At 41.8% G+C, this 27,179-nt stretch overlaps 1 protein-coding gene across 5 annotated transcripts in view; it reads right to left on the reverse strand.

Moving 5' to 3' along the window:
* PKIB (cAMP-dependent protein kinase inhibitor beta) overlaps nt 1–13,071 on the reverse strand; it is a 53,845-nt gene extending 40,774 nt beyond the window's left edge. Inside the window, exon 1 of one of the 5 annotated variants that reach the window (XM_010402234.3) lies at nt 12,906–13,071. The gene's annotated coding sequence lies outside the window, so the exon portion shown is untranslated. Of the gene's footprint in view, nt 1–11,841; nt 11,933–11,955; nt 12,183–12,233; nt 12,382–12,433; nt 12,547–12,905 lie in introns of those variants that run through there. The other 4 variants (XM_039569692.1, XM_039569693.1, XM_019290783.2 and 1 more) reach the window with 4 other exon arrangements.
* Between the last annotated feature and the right edge of the window lie 14,108 nt (nt 13,072–27,179).

Genomic DNA, 27,179 nt, shown 5'->3' on the forward strand with positions numbered 1-27,179 from the left:
GCACATCACTCATTTGCCTCACTAGAGGACATGAACTGCTCAGTCTTTCAAGAAGCCTCCCTGGTGACACAGTTATCCCTTCTGTGCTTTGAAGTCTCCATCTCACAACTCAGAAGGTAATGTGTTCCCACTTTAGCAAGGACAAGCTGGAGATTCATGGGAAAACCTTCTCCTACCTCAAAGATCCCCAAATGAAGGATGGCCTCCAGCCACAGAAGAACACTTTCAATGCAGGATGCCCCACAACCATCCATGTCACTAAACCACATTATGGAGGGATCTTTCAGGTGCCACAACCTAGACTGTGGCACAAAACAACTCTGACAGCAAGATGTGGCTCATCATCAGGCTGGGGAAAAGGCTGAAGATGAGCAGCAATTGTGGCCACAAAGGGCCAGAAATCCACCAAGCCGAGGTGGAGGTGTGAGGTCAAAGCCAGTGGTGTTTGTATCCTTGGATAAGGTGGCACTTGCTATGCTGCCTGGAGGTACTGTGAGCCCACACATGTAGGCTTTGTTGAAGCTCATTCTGGATTGATTGGATAGCTCCCCTCACTACTCAGTCCCAGGGAAAAAAAAACCCACAGAAAACAATCAGGGTTACATGGTAAAAATGCTTCTTCAAGATCAATTTATGAAAAATAAGAATGGCTTAAATGAATTTCTGTATTAGAAGTAATCAATTTGGTGGTGTAATAGAAAAGCTCTTTTGATCTGTTTGGCTTTTTTGTTTCTTGGTGGTTTTTTTTTTTTAATCTGAACCATCCATCCCTCTAAAGCTCTGTACAATTCCTGCATTATCTCAGTTGGCACTCCTGATTCAAAGCAAGGATTAGTAACAAACTGTGCCACCCCAGAGCCATTAAAACAGCAAGTTGGTGGATGGGAAAAGGGCATATGCATCAGGATGACCTTTCCCACAGATATTCATGTTTGATTACCAGTATCTTTTCTAGTTATACAGATCCACCAGTACACTGTAACATCCCAGATCTTCCTGAATCGTGGAGACAAAAATAAGATAGTCTTTACCACCACAACAGTGTTGCTTATCATGCAAAACCACTGGAACAATTTTATTCTTACGAGTAATGAAGATGTTTTAGTAAACCCTATTAAACCCCAGCATCAGTACCAACCCCAGCATTAAACTGTTGAATATGGAGCAGTTTTCCTATGGGAAATTTACGACCAGAGGAAATATTCTAGCCTTGTTATTTTTATAGCATCCATTAATTTTTTAATGAAGGAGGGAGCTATTCAAAGTGTCCTCTACCTTGAAGAAGAAAAGTAACCTGCATTGGAATACAGCGCCACAGCTCCCAAAACATGAGACAATACCTGGGTGCAACTGCTGTTGCCAAAGCACATTCATTTAGCCAGCCAGCATTCTCCTCAATAGACATCCTGCACATTTTGGTTACAAAACAAAACCATCCTAACCTTTTATCTCACTCCTCTGCTCAGTAACATTGATGTCCATTGCCAAAGTTTACTGACAGGGGTCCTCAAGCCCTCTGCACAAGCCACAGACCTTGTTCCCTGAGCTCTCACTTCTCTGTCACCTCAGCTCTGCCCCGCTCTCCCACTGGTGGCTGCCTTTCCCAAGGCTTCCAAGTGAACATCCCACAAACTCAGTACCCAAGATGAGAACCACTGACAGTTCATGAGCTGTTTACCAGTGACTTATTACCAAGTGCAGCATGACCTGAGGAAAAAAATTTAAAATTGCCTATTATTTTTGTTCCTCTAATTTAGAAAATGAGGGCACAATTTCCTCCAGAAAGCAGATGCCACAGAATTATTAGTGGGTGTTTCCTGGTATTTTGTTCACAGTTTAAACATTCAAATTGCAGTTGCAATAAGTGTTTGTTGAATATTTAGCAGAGTTAAGCTCTATTTTTATCTAGAGAAGTATCATTTCAGATGTCACAGTTCAGCAACAAATTCTGAGTACCATGTTTGTGCAGTGTGGCATTTCTCCTAGGATCTACAACTCCAGAGTTGCACTGAAACACAATTAACAATATAACGCATCACTGCAGCTCCTCTGCATTTTCCATTTGCAAACAAACTGGTGCTAAACTCTGTCATATCCCAGCACCACTCTCTGCTCAGCTTCCCTTCCTCCTCACCTCAACTTCCCTTCCTCCTCATCCTCCCCCCCCAAATTCAGAGACACAAATCTACAGAAAGCATGCAAAGACACTTTCCAAAGAGATATAAAAAGGAGAACAGTGTCATGTATATTCCTCACCCAAAGTAAGCCTATGTGCCTTTTATACAATCCATATGCTTATTTTCTTAACAATTTTTGAAACTCCCATACAGATACCAGACATGAACATGCCATAATATTCCTTCCTCAGTTTCAGGGTTTTTCCCCCTGAGGATTTCACTCCCCTGAACATTCCCAGAACATCTCCAGCCTCTCCCAGGTCCAGCAGTGGCAGTGTTGGCACTGTGCAAACACAGCTCACAACACCACTGAGCTGTTTTTAGCTCCCATGCTGCCTGAGGCTGAGAATCTTCCCCCTCATCACATCCCATTTAGTGATGAGCCATCTATCCTCATGCTTTTGAATGCTACACTCTCTCTTAGATGGAGCCTTAAAAAGACATGCTCCATCAAAAGAGCATGTCTCTATGTGTTCTGCTGTCAAGGCCTTTGCCCCAAAATCAGAAGGAGGTCTTATCCTGCACCTCTTTTGTTCAGTTGTATAAACAGACTGGCCTGCTGTCTTGCTGGAGCAGTTCAGACTGGCACAGGAGGAGTGAAGCCAGATCCCCCTGCCAGCTCCTGGTAAGACATCTGAACAAATATCCCCATTTTGGGAACAGCTTAACTTCAAATGGTAATTATGTCTCACCTTTGAGGGGCTGCTGCTTTTCTAAGCCTGAAGGCTGGACCGCCTCCCCCGTCACAGACACAACCAAGGGATCCGCTGCCATCCGTACATCCAATGTGGCTCCTGTCAGATGGCAGCTCAGGCTGTCAGCCTCGCTTCTCTTCCTCCATCAAATACTGGTGCTGGAAAGTCTTAACAGGGAAACTGGGATTACAGGACACATCCTTTGCCCCAGAGACAGCACTGCCAGCTGTTATCTCTGCTCTCCAGTTCTCAATCAGGAATAGAGCAGTAACAAATGCACTCAATCCTACCCTGAAAGGTAGCCATACAGAAAGGTCTGGGCTGGAAATCCCAGCTTTTTGGTGGCTTTAATCAAATGGAACAGCATTGGGAAGAGAGGGGAGAGTGGTGGTGGGGAAGTGCTGAGCCATTCAAATTTAAATTGACTTTTTTTATTTTGCTTTGATTTACCTCTAATCTTACATTCTTTTTTTCTAAATTCTAAAAAGGTATAGAAATGATGCCAAGATACAGATTAAAATATATAAATTACCATTCCCTCTCAAAATGCATGCCTGGAAAAATTGCATAGTTAAAATATTTATAGTAAGGACTAATCAAGCCATTAAGCCATAAACAGCTTCATTTTAATAAAGGGTGCACCTCTAAATCTCATCTTTCTGTTCTTCCAGAGAGTATTTATTTTATTTTAGGCAATCAAACTTCCAGTTCTAGGTTTTACAAAAATCTAAAGAACAAGCAACTTTTAAAATCATTAAGGTGTGAAGTTTTAATTGACTTTTTTGGTTGTCAGAATCATAAGGCAGATACCACTCCATGTGGTTGTGCAAAATTGATCAGCTGAATAAATTTGTTCAGCTTTCTTCTGTGCTCTGTAGACCACCAACTGCTACTAAAGAGGCCTCCAGTTTTGTCAGCTCTCCCCTTGTATGACAAAATTTAACTCTCTACAAAGGCTGGATTGTTAACCAGTCAATTAACACAGTGAATATACAGATGAATGTCTTATTACACCCCTTCAACATAACTAAGCTTCTGTAAAAACATTCAATTTCCATGCTGTGTGAATCATTATAATTGACTCAAAACAAGAAATTGTCTCGCCTTAAATGGGATTACAGCAAGTAGGTTTCCATTTGGAATTATTTTAATACTCAGTAAAGCTAAATTAATTAGTATCTGACTTAATTTTTTTTTTTTTTTAAGTTTCAAAACTGGCTAGAACAGAAACAATACACTGAGTCTCTTGGGAAATCTGTTTAATAAACACACCATCCCATTTATTCTGTTTTGCTTTGGAGTGCTACTTCCAGCTACCTGTAAATAATGAGAATCTGTAAGGAGAGAAGGAGCATAAAAGTGAGTTAGTCATTAATAAAAGGAACTGTGTGGACAGCATGTACTCTCTCTTCAAACTGTAAATAATAAAACTACCAACTCAGAAGAGAAAAATCCAGCATTGCCTTTTCAGTGATCCTTTCTCCTAAAAGCACCATGGCTTATGATAAACACCATCTCTGTTCAAGTGGAGACCTTCCAAACCCATCAATAATAGGTTGTTCCCATTAGGAACTGGCTGACAATTATTTTTATTCAATTTAATTCCTTTCACAAATCTAGCTTTTCCAGCAAACAAATGCAAGTTCAATGGGAAAAAAAACAAATATTCCTCCAACCGTCACACACTCATCTTTTTAAGCCTTTTTAAGCTCTCTGAGGTAAACAGCAAGCACTTTTAGTGACAGTTTCTGAGTAATGATGGGGAAGAGAAGGGAAGTGGTTGAAAGCACCACTGGCTTCTTAATGCCAACTCTTTTATGTTACTCAGGGAACATATGTTCAATCACTGCTTATGAAACAGCTTTGACAACATGGAGCAGAGCTTTTTGCTTGATGTTTGCTTAAATGAGACCCTATCTATTGTAGAAGCAATAGCTTATAGTTTACTTTTTGGGGGTAGTTCTTTAGTATTTTTTTGTTAAACAGAAGCAACTCACAGTGTTAATAATAGTCTAGTCAGTGGCTGTCTTCTCTGAAGACTTCGTTACTGTGAGGTTTCACTGCAATCCAGCTCTTCTGAGAAGACATTTAAAGAAAATATCAGAAGGGTGGTACAACAGAATTTCTAATGCCTGACCTTTCCAAGAAGAAAAACAAGTGAGACACATTAGAAGAACCCCATTCCCACTTAGGGACCTTTCTTTTAAACATCAAAATCACACCACTGCACATGATGCCTACTTCCAAGAAAGCAGTAGTCTCAGTGTCTCATTTCTGAACAAAGAACATAACTATCACATTAAAGCTTTAGCAAAACATGTTTACAGAAGTCCCTGCATTTTTATTATACTGTATTGTGCCTTGGAGAAAGCTTTTCTTTAGTGAACAAAAGCTGCAGCAGACTGAATTAGACTTGAAGCCTGAAACAGATCACATGCAGTATACTTAGAAGTTGTTTTACAACATTGAATTTAACCATATGTAAGGCAGACTGTATTAGCAAGCTGTTTTAAGGCAGGGACTGAAAACCACTATGCTGTTGTTAGCATCTATTTGTTATTTCTTATTAAAGGTCTTTAAAGGCCTTTCAGTCTGTTAAATAAGATTCCTCTTCCCTGTTATATTTTTCATGCATTACAAGGACTTCACAGCAACTTTTCAGAGGCTCAGCTTTGAGCTTGGAATGACAGGGTCATGGGACAACTCAGGCTGGACAGGGCTCAGGATGTCCCTAGTCCAGCTCAGCACCAAGGTCAGATGAGGCTGATCAGGGCTGGGCTCCCCTGGGGCTAGAACCCCCCAGAGCAGAGCTGGCCCAGCCACAGTGGGCAGCCCACACCCTCTGCCTCCCTGGATTCTTTTCCTTGTGCACCATCTGAACCTCTTGGTCCATTTGATGCCCCCTGTGTCTTTAGCTCTCTCTTTTTGACCACCTCCCTCCCCGTGGTACCAGAAGCTGCTGTCAGCACCTCCAGAGCCATATTCTCCCAGACTGAGCCAGCCCGTCCCTCACACTTTCCTCATGCAGGAACTGCTCCAGCCATAACCATCATCATGTTTTTGATATTCTAGAAAATGGCTCCTTCCCTGGAGAAGAGTGCATCCTATTTTGCAAGGAAACAGGAAAGGTGAACTACACTGACACACTCCACAGCATCCTCTGACTCCCTGTGTCCAGGGAACCACGATCCTGTGTCCAAGCCTGGCTCTGCTACAGGCAGGGTTACAGCTAAATCAGTGTCTCATCTTCCCATTACAAGCTGTGTCTGCAGGAGCAGCCCATCCATGCTCTGGAAGAAGTGGCAACAGAATTGCAGACCTCTGCCCTTCTCCTCAGTTCCAGGGCAGCTTTCCTTTCTTCAGAGCAGTTTATAAAGCCAGCCCTCAGAATTTCTATTCATACAAACAACAGAAAAACCTCAGCACTCCCACTGTATTGTGGATTTAAATCAAGATGAAGTGCCATATGATTGCTTAACACTTTGCTGTGTTATCTGCCAAAGCCAACAATGCTATTCACAACTGGCTAAGCCCTGAGAAATATGCATACTTCAGGTATTAGGCAAACCATATCCTTCTACTTGGTACCATGGGGGAATTCTAGTTCAAACACTATTTTCATAACTGCTTGTCCACTCAGAGACAGAATTTCTAGACATCATCTTCTCATCTTCTGCTTCATTTAGTCCTCTTACCCAACCAAACCTTATCCACAATAGATGGAACAGACATACAAAGATCTCCACATATATACTTCCAGGACAAATCTTACCAACACTAATGGAAACTCCTTTAATTAAGGACTATAAAATCCACCTGTGTAGATAGAAATTGCTTACGACCAAAGCATACCATTTATTGCCCAGGAATTAAAGCTATTTTGGATGAGGCAGAGGAAGGGTGCAGAATCATCTCAATGACAATCTCTTTGTCATCACTCAATGAAACACCACAGAGCACTTTCATCAGTTAGTATGAAATATTTAACAAGTGCCAATGCTTCTGCAGCTGTCTGAGCAAGACCAAGGTACCTTGTAATGAAGAAGATATAAAATATCGATGGGCCAGGTGCTCAGCTGAGACACAAATGACACAAGATTCCAAACTAGGCAAAACAAATCTTAAAAGGGATGTTGAGCCTGAGCAAAGGGCAGTAGTTCATACAGACAGAACACCAAGTTGTATGGTGTTGAATGCTGCACATCTTCCAAGGGCATTTCAACAACTCCAAAGCTGCATTACTAATCACAGTTCCAGATTACTCAGGAGCCTATGGAAAAATTTCTGTATTTCCAACAGAATGTTGTGAACTGGTTGCACAGGTAATTGAAAAAGGCTAAAATAAAAGTCTACCCATTTTTCCATGGGGGCTGGAAAGCAGAATAAATTATTGCCTCTGTTCTGCCTCAGCAGGTGTTCAGATCTGCAGGCATAGACCTCACTGTGTACCATAAACCCAGTTCACCTTCCTCTGTTGGATGGAATACATGGACAGGATAGGGAAAGCCAACAGAGATAGCTTTGCTATCAATTGTGTATGTAGCAAATACTGCTTAATCTGTAGATTAAAATAAGAAGAAGCAAAAAGAAAAAAGCACGTGCTCCCTGGTTTTCAATTGCTTCTCTGGGATCTTCCTAGGGACACAGAAAATGGAAGATTTTTAATTCAGAGCTGCGTCCTTGCAGCACAACCCAGAACAGAACTGCCCCTACCTCTGGGTTCAGCACAGAAAGATGTGTGCCACAAACCAAAGCAAAGACATGCGGAAAAGCTTCTGCTGCATATATTCAGTGCTTTCTGTGCTCTGGGAATCCAGCTGAAATCCTCCTGTCCAAATGCCTCAGCCTGGGTGCACCTGGCCAGAGCTCCACACCCACAGGCTGCTCAAGGTACATGTCTCCCCATGCACAGTGCAAACCCAACCCTGGTAAATCATCACCTCCCTTTGCTGACAGTAGGCTGTAGTCAGATGAGCTGCCTCGGCCACAGCTGAACCATGTGAAGGACTCCTGCTCTCAGCCCACCCTGGCCCACCCCCTGGTCTGGGCAGAGGCCACACTGTCTCTCTGCTAGATGCCACTGCCCTTCTCTGCCCTGTCAAGGTAAAGGCACAAGTTTGCACACCCTACCCAGTCTTTCACCACAGCACAAGTTGAACACTTCCACTGGCAGGGTCTTAAGATCCATCCCTTGAATGCATTTGAACTGAAGCAGGCTGGGTAGCACCTACGTACGATGCTACCTCCCACATTTCTGGGAGCAATGGAACCACTGGTGAGGGGTGGGGGGTGAGAAACTGCTGTGGGAGTTGTCTCTGCCATCAGCTGGGAGGCGCCCAGCCCAGGGTGCAGGGTAGCAGCTACCCAGAGCACAGGGAGAGCTGTGTGGGGCTGCCAGAAGGCCAGGTCCTTGTGGCAGGGAAGGATGTTTGGCTCCAGCCAAGTGCAAGAGGATGAGGCAGGGCAAGACACTACAGAAGTGTTTGTGCTTGTTCCCAGAACAAAGACATCACTGTGCACCTCATCCTTCCTCTTGCTAATATAGAACAAGAGAATAAAGTCAAATGTAATTGCTACACAAGCATGGTGGTGCTCTGTCTTTACTGGGGAATGAAGGCTTTAATGTATATAAATGATTGTAAAAGATGTAGAGGAGAGCTTTGTGCAATGTGAACGCTGAAAAATATTTTCAAAGAAATCAACATTATCCAGTGAGCACTTTACTAAATTAATTTCATTTATATATGTATATTCATGCCCAGAGAGCAAGACCAGTTGATACGATTTCTACAACAGGAAAAAAGCTAGCAAATCAACTTAATATACTATTAAATTTTTCTAAAGAAAAAAAAAAAAAGTTTTAAAAAATAAACCAAACCCAAGCACCTCAAAAAACCTACCCACAATAATTTCATAGGGAGATAATGAAAGAGAAAAGACAGACAAGTATTGTGATGCTACTAATATTGGCAAGGCAAGGAAGGAGAAAATGGGCAATTACCCGTGAACACAGCTCTTAACTTCAGTTGTGTAACAGAACAAATAATCAGAACAATAACCACCTTTTAAAAGTCAATAAAAGCAACATGTATTCAAAAAGGTCGTGCTAGATAAACTCACAACACCTTTTCGTATTTCTCCTCCATTATTCTTCTCATGACATGGGGACATCCCATGTGCAGAGAAAGCTGTAGAGGACATTCAGATGTAGCCTTAGCCAGAAGAAATAGCAGTGGCAGTAGGAAGCAAATTAAATTCTAATCAAAAACTTGTATCAATTGAGAGAAACTGATTGTGGAAGAAGCTAGGTTTTATTGTGACCACAGTAATCGAGTGTTTGCATTGAGTCAAGATAACAAAGAAAATTACTGCTCCGTTGGCTATCAACCCTGTATCAAGGAGTATTAAATTGTGGGCTAGGAAAGGAACACGTCAGCTTACGAAGTGGAGGAATGACAATGTCTGTATTCCTAACTCATTACCAGAAACATCTCAGACCTATTGAGCTTATTTTGAGAGGACTATGGAGAAGAAAAAGCACGATCAAAACTTCCACAACTATGCACTCCCAAGGAGCAAAGAAATTGAAAAATATAATCACCAAGCCTTGAGCAGCAGAAGTTATAAAGCTCAGCATCCCATGGAACACCTGCACAAATTTCCTTATGTCTATTAAGTTGAATGCTTGATACAGCTCTTCCTTCAGTAGATTCAGAGAATTACTTTTGTAATTCTCCCCTTTCAGGCTGGGGGTGATGCATTAACTGCATCTCTCTCATCTCCCTGGTCACCAGAAGTCTTGAGGTTTGTAAGATTTCATGACTTTGAAATCTCTACTCTTCTATTTATATTGGCAGAAATTAATCTCCAAGGGTAAAAAAATTATACCAAGGCAATGAGGGGAGCTATCAGTCAGACAGCATTATTATTATTTTAGCTTCATCTCCTTAGGAAACCAGGATGAACTTAATATAGTCAGGGCAGAAGGGAAGAAATAACAAACATAAATCTAAAATGGGAAAAACTTCTAAAACTGGAATTTTTAAGTCAAGTACAGAAGACATTATTTCACGTGAGGAAAGCCAGATTTGGGAGCTTTTCACAAACAGATCACCATTTCTGACTTTCTAGGATTTCTGCTAAGCCATACTCTTACGCTGCAATGAAAATCTGGATGATCCCCTTGTAAAAACGCCAATGCCAGAATCTTAATCCATTCTAACACAGATGTTTGACTGTCTAAATACTTCTACCAGACAAGATCACTTGGATTTACTTTTGTAATTCTCCCCTTTCAGGCTGGGGGTGATCCCATGGGTCTGAGTGGCCAGTCTGGATGCCACAGAGTGAAAAAAACCAATCCAAAATCCTGAACTGTTCCACTGCTCACAAAACTATTTGAGAGAACAGGGTGCACCCTAGGGAGATGCTGCAGTGAATGGATGCTCTTTAGACATCAAGAAGTGGTGAGAACACACCCATTTCCCTCACTTTTCCCCCCAAAGCCAGACAAGAGGAAGCCACGCCCAGAGAACCGAGTGTGGTCTTGGGGCACCTTCACCAGGAGTAGAAATCAATGAAGTCCAGCAAAAAGCTCAGCAGGAGTGCAGGGAATATATGATCTTGAACTGGTAGAGAAAACTATACAAATTATTCCCCACAGGTTTTCCATCCCAGGTTTTAGAAACTGAAACAGGTTTTAGTTACATTCTGAACGGCTCATTAAAAACCCTCATCAATATACTAACAGCAAATATTATTTGTAGCAGGATAGTCAATGAATGGACACAAGGGAACAGTTCTGCACTTTCAGACAGATTAACAACATGACCTGACTGAGTTTCTATCTCTCTGCATTTCATTATTTACATCAATATTTTTAAAATTTGTCATGACTTTGAAGTTCAGATATATTTTCATAACATACTAATGTATGTTATGCTGTTTCACCTTAATTTGTAACTGTCATGACACATCTAATAAAAAAAAAAAAAAAAAAAAAAAAAAAAAAAAAAAAAAAAAAAAAAAGAAAGAGACTGGTCTCTGTTCCAGCAGGGTGTATTAAAAAACCAAGCTACAGAACTAAACCTTCACTCTAATAGTACAGTAAAGTGTGTGCTTTTTGAAGTTACATGGGTATTTCTAGTTAAGTTTCAATTTATATATATATTTGCTATCAACAACAATTTAATATTTCAAAACCATCATAGCATGAATATTCAAGTTCAAAACTTCAAAGAGAATGAGTTGAAACAAAAAACCTCAGTAACTCAGACCATTCTCATCCCCATGACTTCTTCAGTCTGAAGAGGTAAACAAAATGTCATTGTCTTTCCTTCAGCTGTTTTCAAGGTCTCTGTTTTGATCAAATTTTTCATCAAAAACTGTTTTTTCCCTAGATACAGAAGGTGATGAAGTTATACTGTGTAAGTCAATATGTGCTATACATTTCCACAATCCTAACCACAATGCCCCCAAATGTAGACAGTAATTTTATCTATTGCTTCAGGAATTTTTAATACTCTTTTACTTCTCTCTTTGCTAAAAACACTTGCCTGCTCTGCAGAGTCCACAAATAACTTCAACAAATGCTGAAAAGGATCATTTATAACTGGATTAAGAAACACTTCTCTTGCTGCCAACATTCTGTGGCAATCAGAAAGGAAAAATTCCTGCCTCGCACGTGATCTAAGTACAAGGACATTCCTTGCAAACACAGAAAGCTGAAAGTCAGTGATGTATTTTAACTGATTTTCTAGGAATATATTTTGCATCCACAAACATCACTTTAGTTGTTCGTTGTCTTGTACGTGCAACCTAAATTATGGACTTTATACACAACGGTTGTTTCAAATAGTGTTGTAGTATACCTAAGCAGTAAATTGCTCTCTAGCCCTCGTGTTGTCACCACTGATTGATTTGACCGTATAAACATAATTTCAGGAAGGAGACGTAGTTAAAAATCGCACCTGGCGCACTTCTGATTGCTTTTCTGCCGGAGAAAAAAGTCATTTCAGTATCCTTCCCGATGAGAGAGAGCCTACGTATGACATCGATTAGCGGTTTCCCCTAAAGGTTAATACCTGGCGCTAAGAAACATTAAACCTGGTCAGTCCGGAAGCATCCAGAGCAGGGAGACACAGGCAGATCATCCGTGACCTATCCCGAAGAAAGCCTGGGACACGGTGGTCGGGCACGGGACATCACGTCCCCAGGACCACCCTCCACAGCAGCTTCACCGATCCTCGCCCGGAGCTGCCGGGCCGCCCGCCCTCTGCTCCAAACTTCTCCCCGTTCCCGTCGATGCCCGAAGGGGTGCCTGGGGCCGGGGTGGCTGGGCCGGGAGGGACGCGCACGGTACCTGGGCACTCCGCGTCGCCGGGAACGCTCCGGTTTGCGGGGCAGGGCGGGCGGCCCCTCCTGCGGGATGTTCCCTGCCGGCAGCCGGCCCGGGGGCCGATCCAGCCCCGGCAGCCACGGCCCTGGTGGAGCGGGACGCCGCCCGCGCCTCTGCCCCCCCGCCCGGCCCCGGCTTCCCCCGCCCGCCGCCGCCGCCCTCACCCGGCGCCGGAGGTCCGTGCCCTCGGATCGCGCTGCGGCCGTGCCCGGGGGCGGCGGGATGCCGCGGGATGTCGTGCCGGGCTGCCGCGCCGGGAGGCGGCGGGATGCCGTGCCCGCCCCCCCGGCGCGCCCGTCCCCGCAGCCCGTCCCGCGGGGAGCAGCGCGGGGGGCCGGGCCCAGGGGCTGCCAGGCCTGGAGGCGGCGGGCGTGGGGCGCCGTTCCCCAAACTACCGAGCGTGGGACACCATTCCCCAAATTCCCGAGAGCGGGACGGCTCAGGCGCCGTTGCCGCCGGGAGAGGGGACATGGCTGGGACTCCCCCTCCCCTCCAGCGAGTGCGGAGGGACGCACCTGCCGAGGGTCCCTGTCCCCCGTGGCCCTCACAGCGCACAGAGATGTCCCGCTGCAAACTGATGTCAGGGGGAAGAGCAGGTCCCGGTGCCCTAAAAACAACAGGGAAAACGGCTCTTACCTGGGGCCTTGCTGACTTTACTCCCTTTTCTTTCCTCTTTTTTTTTGGCTGCAGTCCCTCAAACTGCACCAGCTAAATGACACAGGACATCCTCCCACTCCTGCCCGACGAAAGCAGCGAGCGTGTCACAAAAAGTTGGCACCTGGATGTAGCCATATGTGACCCTTTTTGGCTCCGAGCCTTGTTACGTCGCACAGGGAGAGGCCGTGGTGCTTCTGCACGCCTCTGTCAAGGCTGCCGGCCTCTGGGACATGCCTTCATGCAGGGATTTGAAAAATTCCAACCTTGGCCTGAAATCAGCACTTCACCATTTTCCACTTAAAATGGTGCCCTGTGAAGAATACTGCAAGTTCTCTATCTTAATGACTGTGTTTCAGTGGAAACACAAAATTTAACATCTTCAGGCATATTCTACCACATTGTATCTAACTGGCTTTGAAAGCTTTTTTAAAAGATCTAGACATTTAAAGCATTGATTTTTATAATGGATTTATTGGTTTGTTTTTCTTTTATAGTACCAAAAGACTCTAGACCATCTATTTTGAAATCACTTTAAGCCATTTTGAAATGTGTGTGATCACTACAGTCAATCTATATATACATATATATATATATGAGACTTCATCCAGCCATTTCCCTAGATGCAGGCAGAGCCAAATAAAAAGGGAATCTGCACAGAGGTTTTCCATTTATACTCAGAAACTTTCCATTTATATTCTGAGAACTAGACAAATGCAGACAAAGGTGGGTATCTTACCTGTGTTTTTCAGTGTTTACACTACAAACCATCTCAAGCATTTTATCATGTTTATTTATCATAACAAATAAAGAGAAACAGAGGATTAGAATTTTATTCCATTTTGAAAATAAGGTTGGCTTTCATGAACCTAAAATCCCTTGGTTTTACTTTACATTTTTCTGGCATGACCTAGAATACTTAGGATCTATTTTTAACATTATTTAAGCCATGTTGTTAGAGTAATCCTATTTACAATGGGAACTTTAAGCACCAAATAACTCAGGTGATGGCTTAGAATTGTTTGATTGTCTTGCGTTTTTATTAGATCTTTCCAAATGTCCTCTCAAAGTACAAGAGCTGCAGTTTGGAGTCCTGCCAATACTCCCTCTAAAATATTTTTCTTAGAATATAATTTACTGTATCTCCTTTAATGATTAGCCCCTTTGTAATTTATTTCATCATTTGGGCAGATGGCTTATTTCTCAAAAAATCCTCTTATGACTGCTATTTTTACCTTAATGACAAAAATAATTGGTAGGTGTCTTTCCTTTTCCAGATTATGAGGAAGGTTTATTCAGAAGAATGAACCTGCAGTTATTCTCTCACAAAGCTAGTATTTGTACTATAGATTTACATTCAGCAGAATGTAAATCTATAGTACAAATCCTTTTTCCAGCAGAAACTGAAATTCAGTGTGCTGGTCACTTTCAGGGCGTGGTTTGTGTGAGAAGACATGAGCTAAGGAGGATAAACACATATTCCTGCCAAGGTCCTGTCCTGCACTTAGCTTGGTAACAAGCGAAGGCCTTGACATCCTTCTAGCCCACAAGTGTGTCTTCTGAGGGAAAATCCAACCTGTGTATTCCTTCAGGCTGAGGCAGTGGTAGGAGTTCTGAGGTAGTAGGATGTGCTCCTCACCTTTCCTGATGCAGCTGGCATATGCCATGTGCAGGTGGGATTTCATGTGTGGGGTTTGGAGTGGAGCACTTCAGACACCCGCTCTGAATCAGATCCAACACGAACGCCTGGAAGAACCACTGATGCCTATGAGTGAGATGACAACTCCATGACAACGAGTTCTTCAGGGATGTGCGTGTTCCCAGTGTGGCACTGAGAGAAAAACCATTTCTGCAAAGGAGTGAATCAGATACCTTAGTGGGGTTCAGTAGTGGAAAGCTGCTTTGAAGCATCTGGGATCAACTTATTTTCTGCTGTGGGCATGCCTTGATAGAAATGTGGAGCTTCTCTACTTAGATCCACAACTGGGTTTCTTGTTCATTTCTTTATTATAAACTGATATTTCTTTATTGTATTTTCTCCTCTCTTGTAGCAAAATCAATGTCACTTGAAAAAGAGATTTTGTATTTGTAAGCCTCGCTGAGAAATTTTTAATTTGTAGCTCTGTGCAGTTTCTATATTTTTAAATATCTGGAGGATTAGGAAAAAATCCTAGTGTACTTTAATAATATTCATACCAAACCTATCTTTCTTTATACTATGCATATTGTTGGGAGTTTTGGATTCCTAAAGACGCTTCTAATGAATTCAATTGCTATCACAGGAAACAAAACAGTGAGGAAAATACAGTAGATGAGTGTTTCTGAATTCCAGTTGCAAAATGTATGGAGAAGATTATGGTTTACTGTAGTGCCTAGGAGACAGGGAATGAAGTCAGTGGCCCAGATCCTTGCTAGTCCTGTGACCATCCCATGTTCCACTTGGCATCTAAAATTTTAAAGATACACAGGACATAAATAAAGTAAAAATGAAACAAAGGCAGAATTCAGACTTTTATGACTATTTTGCTCTCTGCAGTGGGCAGTGGCAGTACAACCAGGAGAGGAAGGGGATTACATCTGGGGAGCAGTGGGGAGCTGCAGGACCAGCATCCTTCTCTGTAGGCCACCTCACTGGATGGGCCATGTAGAAAACTTCCTGCCAATGGCCCTTCCCTGGGGATTGACCTTTGCTGAGCTGGGTTTTTGTGGGATTTGAGCAGCCACAGTACCAGATGTAGCAGTGTATCAGAGGCTGAGGCTGCCATTTAAGCTGGAGGCAGAATCTTGCCACAGTAAAGGCGTCTGAACTCTCTCTCTGGCTAGAGCACTGGTTTTAGAAAGCTGACATTTTGCACTCGTTAAAAGCATCATCTTAAGAGGCAAAAATAAATGAATATTCATTGGGGGGGAAAAAAAATATTCTTAGATAAATAAGATGACAAAGCTAAATAAAAGAGATTTAATCTGAAGGTAGAAGACATTTTTCCAGAAGTGGAGGTTATGTGCAAACAAGGGAGCTTACACAGATCCTAAACTCAAACAAATTTGGCTTAAAAATATAAATGAAGAGTTTGTAGAACAACTTGCTAAAGGCAAGTATAAAAGCTACTCATAAAACTTTAGACCACAAGAATGAGGAAGTTCTGCAGAGCTGAAGGGATTCCCAAAGAATAAGAGGATCACAAAAAGGCAGAGAGGTAAAAATGGGAGAGGTACTAATGCAACTCTTTCTTTATAGTGTTCTCTACCAAAGAGCTTGGAGTCATTAATATCCATCCACTTTCTTTACAAAAATCAGGTCTCCAGAGTTATCCCATATTGAATGGTTGGAAGGAGAAAAAAAGCTCATATAAGGAAAATGGATAACACAATCAGCTTGCCTGAGTCCAATTCACATACATGTATCTTGAGAGATCAGATATTGAACAACTGTCCCACTAACTTTGAGGTAAACTTGCCATTCAAATACTTTTTTAACTCACCAAATAGAAAAGAACAAAATCTTGAAAAGTACTCCAGAGGGTATTTGTATTTGAGACAACCCACTTAAAAAGAACCTAAAAAATAATATCACTTGACATCTGAATAACTCTGAACTAATACCATCCTGGCCTGTATCAGCCAGGATAATAAAAATATTAATTATTAATAATGTAGAATAATGTGGCCAGGACCAGGGCAGTGACTGTCCCCCTGTACTCAGCACTGGTGGGGCCACACCTCAAATCCTGTGTTCAGTTTTGGGGCCCTCACTACAAGAACATTGAGGTGCTGAACCGTGTCCTGAGAAGGGGAATGGAGCTGGTGAAGATCTGCAGCACAAGCCCTGCGAGGAGTAGCTGAGGGAGCTGAGGTTGTTTAGCCTGGAGAAAAGGAGGCTCGGGGGGACCTTCTTGCTCCCTACAACTGCTTGAAAGGAGGTTGTAGCCAGGGGGAAATTGATCTGTTCTCCCAAGTAACAAGCAGTAGGATGAGAGGAAATGGTCTCAAGCTGCACCAGGGAGATTTAGGTTGGATATCAGGAAAACTTTCTTTACCAAAAGAGTTGTTCAGCATTGGAAGAAGCTGCCCAGGGAAGTGGCTGTGCCCCCATCCCTTGGACATATTTAAAAGATGTGTAGGTGTGGTGCTTAGGGATGAGGTTTAGGGTGGACTTGGCAGGACTGGGTTAATGGCTGGAATAGATGATCTTAAGGGTCTTTTCCAACCTAAATGATTCTGTGATCCTATTGTATCATTCCATCATATAATTTTTATGAGGAAGCCTCAACATGCCTTTTGTGGAAGGAAGCTATGCCTCTGCCCATCTCCTGGAGGCTTCATCAAACTCCTTCATATGTAAATGATCCACCTTCTATAGACTTTTAAATTTCATTAATGCTTCTGTCAAGGTCTTTCTGGAAAGAACTGTGAAGACCTTTATAAGGAGTCTCAACTACCCTGAGATGAAAAAGATTAATAACTACTTAAAGGCCCATCACAGCATACTAAAGAAAGTCATCCAGATTCAACGTCTGTCTCACAAAACAAGAAAAGAATACTGAATAAAATCCTTAGGCAGTGTGTTTGAAACAAAATAAGTACTTGCTCTACACCACATGTTATTTAATGACACTTTGCCCACATGTTCAGAGAATAATGTGGAAACAAAAATCATAAATGGGTAAAAAAGTGCAAATTATGGGACAAGTATTTGTCAGGTGCAATTAAACACAAAAATTCAGATTCCCAGTTCTTTAGATATATGAGGCCTCTAATAAGTGACCCAAAGCAACAAGGCTTATAATAGGGTACAGAAACAGAAAAGCAAGTGTATCATCTGTGTCTCAGCTTCTTGCAGCTTTAGTACTTGTGGTCTTTCTTGGGGAAAGCTCACATTCTGGAGACATTCAGAAATCTTCTCAGAGAGAATGTTAATTGGGAAAGGTGTTCAGTAGGAATGCTAGTTTTATTTACTTAATTACCAGTATTTCCATTAAAATACCTGCAGCATGAGCATTGCATGGAGCCCTCCCTAGTTTGCATAGCACAATTACTCTAAATGTACCATGATACCCTCACATGGATCAAAAGCAGGACAGGGCCTCCAAGATGCTGGCCTGCAGCAACTGGCCCCTGAATTAGTACAAAGCAAGAGTAAACTCCACAGAATTTGAAAGCAAATGTGAAGCAAAAATCAAGCTTCTGATTCATGAGATTGATTACATGCATATATCCAAATACATGGAAACTTCCACATGCAGACATCCTGTCTGCTGTGATACAGCATCAAGTGTCACAACTTGCTGCGGCCTCAAACAGAACTGACAGCTCTAAATACACTTTGAGTTAAATCTCTCTGAGGAGAAGGGAGGAGATTGCATTGCCCAGAGGATCTGCAGCTGAAATGTGTGTTTGTATCAGAATGACAAAGCCAGGGTGTGAACAGAGATGCTGCTTTTTCAGCCCGGAGCTGGCTCTGACAGGTTACATGTGAGATGTGCCTTGCAGATATCCAGTTCCTGCCTCCTGCCCCTCCTCATGTCCAGGCTTGAACATGAATTCATAAAAGGCTTAGAGGATTTAAATAGCCTGGTTACAAAATTGTATTGAAATATAGATACTGATGCAAATTGTACAGCCTGTTGGCACTGCATGAATCACACCAGGCCTAGAAAGAGTCTACATTAATTCCAATGTGCTGTATTTCCATTTCCAAACTGTTCCCTTTTCATATTCATATTGTGTGTTGCTTTCATTTAGATTATTTTCTTTCTTTTTTTTTCTAATTTTCTTTTGCATCTGTTAATGCATTTGCCAAGTCTCTGTATACATAGCTAATTTCCAAAGCTTCCCTCATCCTGTTCTATTTGATCTCCAGTTCTTCCTAAGGAATATATACAATGGCAATCAGAAATTGAGATAAAGAAAGAAGCATCTCTTGAACTAGTTGTTACAAACAAATCCCTATTATAAACAGAACCAAAAGAATAAGAAAAGGGTCTTTCCCACTATAAAGTTGCTTTTTTTGCATCCCAGATATACACAGTGGATTGGTGTCCTATCATTTTGGTCATCCTCCCTTCTTTTGTATGAAAAACTTGTGCTACTCTTTGAAGCCTGTTTCTGGTTTCCAAGGGAAAGCGAGCTGCTCCCAAGTCACTGCCATGGGGAACACAGGCACACAGGCAGCCTCACCAAGAGCACATGCACCATGCCATCAACAGCAGACTGCTCCTCAAAGGATGGAGAAGAAGGAAGCCCAGTCTGGCTGGTGACACTGTCACTGAGCAGACTCCTTGCTGAGATGGCTGGTGTGATGCACGGCCGTGTTCAGGAGAGACATTTGAGAGTGGCTGTAAAACACCTGCTATTAGGAATCTGCATTTACAAAGTCAGACATAACTTCGGTGAGTCTGATGCCTATGGGGATTAATGGGCAAGACACTCAGCTCTACGTGCTGCAGCAGCTGCCATGAAATCACAACACTGTTGTTCAGTGTTCGCTTCCAAAAATTACAGAAGCACTTGTAACAAATACAGTTGTTCATAAGTCCCTGGAATAGCCTGCTGGGTGAAAAGTTCATTAAAAGTCACATTCAATTAACAAATGACTGCCACCGCCAGATGTGTATATCCTGAGGTACGGTTTAATATATGTCAGACACAGACAAAATGACAGGCTAAATGATGATTAATGCTTAGCTGACAATATCACGAAGCATCACACTAAGTAAAGGAATGCCTCTGAAATCAACAGCCTAATTTACACAGTGTCAGCTCACTGGGGTGAGAATATGAAATAAGGAAAAATAGATGATACCAAAAAAACAAAGGAGAAATGCAATGTGCTTGCAGTCATCCCCCAGGATATATTTCTGTTTCACCCAGCTGAGGAAGAAACATTTCCTTTTCAGGTCAATAATTAGACAAAGATTTTGTCTGAAGTAATGAACCAAAGCAACAGAGCTGTAAGTGCATTCCCTAAAAGACAAAAAAGGCAAGGTAGGGTCTCAAATGTGACTGACTGGGCTTCTAAAGAGAAGCAGCATCACATAGAGGCTCAGAAGACCCAAAGTGGTGGTGTTCATGAGCAGTACCAGAGCTTTGTGGAATATCCTCCAGGCCTGACCCATATTATTGTGATGTTACAACAGAAGTACAGGCAGCTGACACTGTGCTTTCATTATATGAATGTGCTGGCTACAACACTGAGTTAAGGATTTCATCTGCCTACTTCACAGACGGTCAATTTTAGCTCCATGAAAAGGTGCATCATCTCCCACAAATGGCTGTGGGCTTACGCTGTATCCAGGAGCAGCAAATGGAGCATAGGGCAGGCCACAGGCACTAGTGAATATTGCCAGAGGGGTACCATGAAAGCATGATCTCCACTCAAGCTCTGCTACACTGCAACCATCAACATGTGCTTAATTGTGTGGGTCAAGACCTGGGCTGACTTGGCAGAGCTGGAGTGTGTTCAGGGATGGTCTTTTGCTGGGGTGATGTCCAGTTTATGCATTGGCATTTAAAGAGAAGACACTGGCTCCTCTTGTCACACAGACGAGACGTCATACAGTTCCTAGTGCAACTGAAGCAGTGAAGAAAGGTTACCAGGCCATTACTTGTCTACCAATAGTTGGGTTTTGCAGCACGAGGCACAGAAAAGGTACAATGCAGGCACTGGAAAATTGCTGTCTGCTTGCTTTATAACAGTGAGAAAAACAATGAAAATTGCTCTTGTTTGTGAAATAGTTTCCTAACAGTCTCTGGTGTTCATGATTTTGTCTTCTCTACTCAGTGACCCCTGAACCTCTGGTGACAGAAATTACCTAGCAAGTTAGTTCAGTGGGAAGATTCACACAGTTCCTCATCTCTGGGCTATCACATTCTGGACCAAATGCACCAGTTCCTTTTGCATTTATGTTTATATTAATTTTTTCCTCATTCTATTGGAAAGGTACAAGGAAGTTAGAAGACTTGTATGGCTGTCTGCATGGTGTTTCTTTATGACTAAGGTCAGTTCAACCTCCCACAGCAGCTAACACTGTCTGCCACAGTAATATCACAAAGTGTATGAATTCCTGGGCTGAACATTTTCCTTTTTTCTGAGCTATCTGTCCTCTGCAAACCATAGCAGTTAGACAAAAGGATCATATGGGATGGGGATATGAACCAGTCCCAGGTGGAAATGTTGGGAATTGTCCTACCAGGAGCAATCTTGTCAGATGCCCAGAATAAGCTGTATTTACTGGGGAAAAGTGCTAAAAAGGGAGAAACTGAGGCAAAAAAAAAAAAAAAAAAGAAGAAGAAGAAAAGAAAGAAAAATAGTTGACTATGAAGAATAATCTCCAGTTTTCACACTCTACAAGGACCAGGTGCACAGCATACCTCTTGTTCACTTGTTTATGTCATGGGTATACAGGCTGCAGTGACATCTCTGAGGTCTTCTCATGCTATTTATAATGTACTTGATACATCTGTAACTGTTCTACAATATTATTGTGTCAATAATTTTTAAGTAAAGCAAATAATAACTTCTCTTTCAGCTATAAATTCCCAACTCTGGGAATTGGCTTAGGAGAACTGCTCTTTTCAGATGGCAGTCCCAGCTAAACGCGTGGCACGTTAAGGTACCCAGCTTACCTTGGTCGTCTCAAAAAAGCCAGGTTGTTCCTCAGACGTTTGTTAACTATAGAGCACTCTTTAGTAAGCACTGTGTAAAGGAGCTGGAGCTTTTAAAAGGACATAAACAGGACTCTCAGTGGCTGCAACAGCTGGAAGAGCAAACAAGCACTGAGATGCGTCAGTGAGGAACGAAGCACAAATCAGTAGACAGACAAAAGACAAGAGAAACAGCATTGGGGAGAATTATCTGCATGTCATCACAAGGTGATTGGAGAATTACAGGCATCCAAGCACATGACTATCTATTAATTTGGCATTAGTTGTCATTTAAATTTAGTATCTGAGTAATCTGGACAAAAAAAGTTCCAGATATAGAAGATGCTAAAAGCAAGTAATTTGGATTAAAAGAAATCAGACAATAGAGTGGACTTTCCACTTCAAATGTAGACATCATTATGTCAGGAATGATGTAAGCAGTAACAAGCTTGGATTGTGTCTTCCTGGGAGGTACTGATTTCATGGCTGGCTGAGAGACCCCTCCAGGGAGAGGGCACGTGGATACTGAGAGCAGAAAAAATCAATTCCCAAGAGGGGTGAAAGAACTTTCTGTCTTAAAAGAAAAAAAAAAAAAAAAAAGACAAGAGAAGATGTTTAATGAAAGAACCTCTCAGAATGAATCAGCTCCTTGGAGTGCATCAAGTTAGCTTTACAAAACAGACTGTTTCTATGTATTCACCACTCAGGAACCTTCAGTGATTTAGTGAATTAATTGTTTCAGGAAGTTTCTGAGAAGTGCCTCACCAATATTACTGGAAGATTAATCTTTATAATTCAGTTGTCAAACAGCGTGACTGATCTCCTCTAGTCTAATTCTTGCTCCCTCATTACATAGTCTCTGTTTCAAAAAGATGTTTTCCCCTTAAAAAAATCATCACCTAGTCCCAAAATTAATCTCAAATTTAATCAGTCTTGAAGATCAAAGTTCTTAACTTTGTGTTTATTAGTCTCAGGAAGTGAACATATCTAGGGCATAGACAATGAATTTGAAGAAGCAGGCTGACCCCATTAAATAACCTTGTATAAGATTATCCAGGCTTTTGTAGGACGGGAGTATTAATAAATCAGAAAATCTTTAAGATCTTTAAGAGAATGATGGATTTGGAGGTCCAAAATATCATACCAGGTAATGAGACTGTAGGGGAAGAGATTAAGGATGGAAATACCTGAGATTTGATCATTTCTGAGGTAGGCAGTTTGAGCAAGAATCCATCAGAAAAACCATCAGTGAAGGGTTGGGGAGAGAGATGAAGTTTTAGAAAGCAGAAGTGAAATATTTCTTCCCTGATGGCAACTAAAATGTGAAATGTCCAACCAAAACTACCAAAACTGTTGAAAGAAGAAATCACATTCAAACAAAAGTTGGATGTGATCAGATGGTGCCAACTAGAAATTGTGTCCTTATCCAGAGCCACTGAACGGGGATATCTCCAATTTATTCAGATTTTATTAGGCTGCCAGAGCAGCGCCTCTGTTCGCAGACTCTCCACGATTGTGAGAACAGCTGTAATGATTCACACAAAAGTTCGATGACTGCAGAAATGGTGCACGTAAGCTTTCTGTAATTCAAACTTACAATGAAGTTCCTTCCTGCCACAATAATTCAGCAACAATAAAGGCCTTGGTTATTGTGGAATGCAAAATTTTCAAATCATCACTATGTAGGGGATGCATGGCCTGAGGGGTTTTTCCACTCTCATAATCCCTCAAAGTCATGTTTCCTCTAATTGTCCAGTAGAAAATATTATTTCCTCTTCAGATTTGTAGACATACCATGGGACAGTTTACAATGTGCAGAGATGGCTGGTCTTCTTCATTAAGAAATCAAATTGAGGGGCTGTCACTAATAAGTTTGTTTGCTATACTGTGTAGAATTTATGCAATGTTCACTCACTTGAATGTGCTTCTAAATTTAATAGATCTGCTACTATAATTAAGTCTTCACATAGAGGACAGACAAAGTAGCTCTTGCTACATGGAAAGTGCTAAATATTGACTTATATATTTTTCCTGGTTTGGTTTCATGCAAGAGAACAGAAATTTTTCTCTGCTACACCACAGATATGAAATATGCAGACAAAAAGATGTTTCCCAATCAGTAAACCTGACACTTCTTTTTCAGTTTGTGTGTGTGGGGAGGTGCTTTGGTTTTGGTTTTTTTTTTTTTTTTTTTTGATTAGTTAATTTAGAACAATACAACTTGGTCATGAGAGAATAATGTCTGGAATCAGAATGTGAAGAGAACAAAAGGAAAAAAAATGTTTTTCATTGAAACCCTGAAACATAGAAAAAAAAAAAACATTTTCCAAACTTTAGTTTTAATTAGCACCTTTTAAAGTACAGCCCCACATCCAAAGCAAAAGTATGAGATCTTATTCCAAAAAACCTAAGTGTTCATGGCAAGATATAACTTCCATAGGGGTTTTCTCCATTATAAGGAGCTTCTAAGGATGTTTAAATGTGAATGTACCTCTTAATTATTTTTCTCTTAAGCATTAACTGGATAACCAGGTAATGCGACAGATAGCAGGAGCAAAAAGTAAAATATATGGTATATAAAACATAAACAGTTTGAAGGTGAAACTACCTTAGACTGGGTTGTTCCAATGCACATTTTTGCTGTAGACAGTTCTCCTTTATATTAATTATATTCTTATTTCATCTAGGTTTTCTTTCCCTCCTAGATCACACAGTGCAAATTGAGGAGGTGTTGCTGCCTCAAGACTCCTTTCCACAAAATGCCCATGAGATGGCCACGGATGTGCCAGCGTAGGAGTACAATGGATCTGTAGTTTTCTCCCTTCTTTTCATTCCCTGGAGCATGAAAATTTCTGGGACTGATCTTTTTCCTTTCCTGCAGTCAGTTTTAAAAACCCCACTTTTTCTGCTAATGGCATATTGAGTCTTGACATGAGAATGACAGAGTGATCCACAAAATGGTGCCAGCCTCCCAAGCTTGACTATCTGTTGCCCTTGCTTTAGGAAATGTGCATAAACCCATGTTTAAACATGAGTTCCAGCATTTATACTGCTTGCATATGAAAATACCTGCTATTAAATGGAATGCTAGGAATGTTACCTGGGGTTCAGGACAGCATCTGTCATTAGCAAAGTTGACAAGGATAAAAACATAACACTGTAAATTCAATTTATAGGCATGGTATAATGAAAAATATTCAGTATGGGTTTAACGTATTCCTTTTGCACAAATGTCTGTGTTTTATATGCAAAGATAGGCTGCACATTTATAGGCCCAAACTACATCCCACGTTGGGACACCAGACTGTGCCTGCTTGGATGTGCAAGCCCAGATTCATCCCATCCCTATCCCTGGAAGTGTTCAAGGCTAGGCCAGATGGAGCTCTGAGCAATCTGGTCCAGTGAAAGGTATCCCTGTCCATGGCAGGGAGGTTGGAACTAGAGGATCTATCTTTAAGGTCTCTTCCAACTCAAACCATTCCATGATTCACTCCAACTGATCGTACCCTTGTAGGCAGCTCTCCGCTTTCATTCTCCATCCTCTGTCTTAGGACATACGGGCAGGAAGGAGACTGTCTGCCTCCTGAAACATGTCTCCAGTCCTGAAGCTTGGGGTCCTGTCACCAAGAATTCAAAGCCCTCTCCTCCAACTCTCCATCTTTAAATCAATGAGAAAAACATCAGTGGGTTAACCACCATCTTCTCACTGACCACATAGGGTGGGAGAGCTTGGGGAACCAGATTTTTATCTAAGGCACATCATTTAAGAAAGCATTGGGAAAGCTTTGGAGTTACCTTCTATTTGGTATATTGCAAGAGATAGATGAGGGGATCTCTGGGCCTGTAATTTACCCAAGGTTATGGATACTGGATAGTGACCTTTAATCCAGCATCATCTGGACCAGTACACTTGAACCTTTCTCTTTCACCATCCTCACTGCCCTAAAACTGTACCTGACCTCCTTTAGACCTGTTAGATCATCTGCATCCTTTGACATGCTGCTGTCACAGATTTTATCACTCCAGAAAGAAGACAAATTACATTTTATTATTTTTCTTGGGGCATTGAAATTGAAATCTGCCTCTGTTTAGTAGCTTGGAGCTGGCTCTTCTTACCTCGATTTCAAGTGGGTAGACAAGAACATTTTTATCCTCAAGCTCTGGTTCACTGCTCAGAGCTGGCAGAAAATCTCATTGCCTTTTTTACTAGACCTTGCATGCTCACCTGAAATAGGTCTGATGCAAGAAGATAGGCAATTTCTTTCTTGGCTTAAGCCCTAGAGTCAAAATAGGAGCTAATCTTGTTCAGCATTTGGAAGGTTCATGTCAGGGTAGGTGTGAAAACAGTATGGCTGCATGTGGTAAGACAAAAGAGAGTGCTAGGAGGAACTGGCAGAAAGTCTCTATTAAATAAAAAAAAGACAATTACTGAGAGTCCTATGTTTCTTATAATGAACTTTCACATGCAGTGTACCGAACCAGATGTGTGCAACAAAACCTTGCTGTGCTTGGGTAATCTCACAGGCACAGAGAGGAAACCGGTGCTGAGCATATTCCAAAGCAGTCACAGAAATACCAGTATTCTGAATGCTTCCTCTAGCCCATGGCTTTTCCATCATTGCTATAAAGTGACTGTTTCAATACCATTATTCCAGTGCAGAACATAATGAATGATGAAATTCAGATTTAGCAGCGAAAAAACACTGTTCCAGAAACCAACCTGTCAAGGCCGAGAAGAAAAATGGCAGAAGTATGTTTTGTTGACCAGTGCGGGGCTTTTTTCTTTCATGGTATTAAATTAGTTTAATTTTGGTTTCTGCAAAATAAGTAAGTTGTCCATCATCACAAATGAGCAACTGTTGAAAGAGAATTTTGGCTTTTAACATTCTCTCAAAGTTTTGTTTTGGAAATAGGGAACCCAAATTAGGCATGATTGGCCAGAGTGGTCTACTAGCAGGAGGTGCAGAGAACCAGACAGTTCAGCTGAAGTTAACAGGACTGCAGAGGTATTGCTAACATATTAATTTAGGCATTCAATCACTGAAAACATTGATTCTTCTTCTCCCTGTTTAAAAACTGATTCCAACGAAGTCAAAGTATTCTGAAAACAAGCACTGATTTACTTCCTTGAAAGCCTTGATCAGTATCTCCATGGTGTGTTTTACTATCAGGCTATATTTGCACACAGGCAATTTGTTCCACTCCAAAAAATAGCAGCAAACTGCTGCAGCTTGCCAAGAGATCATACCGACAGCTTGACAGATTGAGAGAGCAATTTGCCCATTTAGTACACAGACATAAATCTTTACACCTAACAGCTTTGTTTAAGGGCCAGGACTGCTCGCTCCTACACCTGAACCTGCCACCAACACATGTACAGCCGCACCGGGAAAGAAGCGGCAGTGAGGGAGAACGCTTGGACTTACACACATTAATTTGAACAGTGCTGCTCTCTCTTACGTGAGTTTGCACAGATGCAGAGTTCCTGGTGTAGTCCAGATTTTTTATATTCAGTCCTCCAGTGCTTTAGCTGTGAGAGCCACCACACACGTACAAATTCCAGCTTTGCCTTTCCTGCACAAGTGCAGCTCTTGGGTTGAAGGATTATGGTCA

Source organism: Corvus cornix, chromosome 3 (assembly GCF_000738735.6).
Source record: "Corvus cornix cornix isolate S_Up_H32 chromosome 3, ASM73873v5, whole genome shotgun sequence".
NCBI classification, from domain to species: Eukaryota; Metazoa; Chordata; class Aves; order Passeriformes; family Corvidae; genus Corvus; species Corvus cornix.